Here is a 3,048-nt window from a genome sequence, read left to right on the forward strand (position 1 = left end):
TTGAGGTGATATAAGATGATTTGGAAACTTAAAACATAGGTCTAAAATTTTGCTTTAGAGACCCTATACAAATTTTGGATGTAAATTATTTGAATGTTGAGTGAAAATCTGAGATGAAAATCTGAAATCCTAGAATTCTCAGGACTCTGTATCCATGAACAGTAGGTGGTAATTTAGCTATAACTTATTATTTAGGCCTACAAATTAGGCGATTCTTAATTTGTTAAAAAGATAAGACATAAAAAAAACTTTCATGAAGAACAAAATGACAAATTCTGATTGTAACTTATTTAAATCCGAACTCCAAAAACTGTTTAAAACTTGTCCAATGATCAGTGAAGTTTTAATATTGCTTAAGGATAGCTGTGGTTCAATTGACCATATCTTTTAATCTTTAAATCCAAATTGAGTGATTCAAAACTATAATTAAGGCTAAGAGATAGAGCAACAACTTTCATGAAAACCTATTTGACAAATTATGACTGAAACTTAACTAAAATTAAGTTCTAATACCTGTCCAAAATCTGCCCTGTATTATGAAAGTAAAAGGCAGATATAACCAGATCTTGCTTATTTAGTCATAACTTGTTATCTATAAATCAGAATCAAGTGATTCAAAAATCAAATGAAAATTAAGACATAAATCTAAAAATCTTATGGAGAAAGCATAATCTAATTCTCGCATTTACTTAATCTGATTTCTGATGGAAAACAGTATATACATTCAGGAACTTGTAAGATTTTGCCATGTTCTTTTTTAATGCAAGTTATACATGTATTTAGTATGCTTGAATGCAAAGGCTATGCAAATATGGAAATGGCATGAGGATGTTGGCACACATATCTTGACAATTATGAGAACAAGGAATGTTGAATTAATGTTAAATGTGAGAGTTGAGCCCAAGTAAACCTAGACAGTGAGTATAGGATTGGATAGGTGGGCATGCTACCGAACCGAGTGATCAGTACCGAGAATGAAAGCTAGTGCTATACCAGTCAGAGCTACTGAGCGGTCGGTACCGAGAATGAAAGCCAGTGCTATACCGGTCAGAACCACCGAGTGGTCAGTACCGAAAATGAAAGCCAATGTTATACCAGTCAGAACCACCGAGTGGTCAGTACCCAGAATGTAAGCCTATGTTATACCACCCAGAACCACCCAGTGGTCAGCGCTGCGAGTCCCATTATCTAGTATATATACCGTCTGTCATGGGTTACTATGGCCGTTGAAGTAAAGCTTCCAATTGTGATCATAAAGACAAAAATTTCAAATAAAATGTGATAAAGCGCATTTAACTTCATAAAATGGTATGATTAATGAGTATGGATTTATTGGCCCATATTTATGTCACGATGTTATATGATTGCCTTTAAATTTTTAAATACTCTTGTATGAATATTATGAGTATAATATGTGTTAATTTGCATAAAGGAAATTATTTTGTTTTAAATTAAAAGTGCACCACTAAGCTATTTAGCTTAGTGCAAAGATTTGTTTGCTTGCGCAGGTAGAGTAGATAAAGAGTATATTTTGGCTGATAGAAAGTAGATTGGGTCTGCAGAAAAGTGCAGAGTCACCTTACCTTTGACTTTTGGATAGATGCATCATCATCATCCTAATTGTATAGTTTTACTCATCTGTGTGTACATTTATATTGTAATAAATATTATGGAAACTTTATTTTAGATATTGTAATCATAAGTATGTAAATTTAATTTAGCTACATGAGTTAGTTAATAAAATTGTAAATTAAAGATAATTCTTGTGCATATGCAACTTGGATGAAGAATTGATATTGATGAAATTTGATGATTATTGTGTGATAGAAATGATATGGAAATTGAGGACTTAACAGGTTATGAATAATATTTAAATAGGTGAATTGTTAAAAATTTAGGGAAAACTCTTGCAGTTTTTCCTTTTAACAAAATAAGGTAAATTTTTGTAAATAAATTGGTAACAAATGAAGGATAATAAATAATGAAACAAGGATAGATGCTCCATGCACCGAATGTGACATCTCCTTCTCGGTCTCACTGTAGACTGGGTAAGGGGGTGTGACAATACATATAACAATAAATGTGAAAATTAAATATATAAAATAATTTCAAATCTTAATAATTATAAAAATTTCAGTAAAGTATCATTTTAACCAAAACATTTCACACCTGCCATGAAGGCAAAATAATGTTTCTGCAATTAAAATAATACTTCCAATATTCTCCTTATATCACCAAAAGCTATATGATTTACTCACAAACCCAAGCACTTCTAAAACATTCATAAGATACAAATAACAGTAAAAATGAAATGAAATTTAATAAAAATAACAATATAACATATGCATAATAATCCAAATGAAAATAAAAGAAATATAAAAATTACTTACATTAATGCTCTGAGACCTGGCATCAACAAAAGTTACATCCTTTTTTTTATGCAACTTTTTAAACATCTCCCATGAATTAGGATCATGGTGCAGTTCTTCCGCCTAAAATTTATATAAATTTAAAATAATAAATCTATTGTTAATGCCATGATATATGTAATAATAGTTAATTAAAGAATTAAAAAGTGGAATGCAATACCATTTTCAGACTGTGCTCCACATTAGACCTAGAACTACTAATATACTTGCTTAAACCAGTGCCTGGACCACCAGTCTCGCTACGCCGATTTTGAGCAATAATACGGGATTTAGCAATACACTCTGGAGTAGACAAGTGTGCCATCCAGCTATCATATACATCTTATGCAACACCTATAGGTTCTCAAATTGCACGATATGAAAAATGTGCTATTCCATTTAAGATTATTAAATGAAATATCACATTTCTATATATGCAAAGAATATAATAAGACACTACTAAATTTCTACTTGTGCATAAGTAAAGAAGCATCCATTTGCAGAATTGAATATAGACACTGCATTTCCAAACTGTCCTTCAGGACAATTCGGTAAAAGCTCACCCTCAGTGAGCATATCATCGAACGGTAATCTATGGCTAAATGAAATTAGATTTACTTTAATTTTTTTAACGTAATAT

This window comes from Hevea brasiliensis, chromosome 6, assembly GCF_030052815.1.
Source record: "Hevea brasiliensis isolate MT/VB/25A 57/8 chromosome 6, ASM3005281v1, whole genome shotgun sequence".
Lineage (NCBI taxonomy): Eukaryota > Viridiplantae > Streptophyta > Magnoliopsida > Malpighiales > Euphorbiaceae > Hevea > Hevea brasiliensis.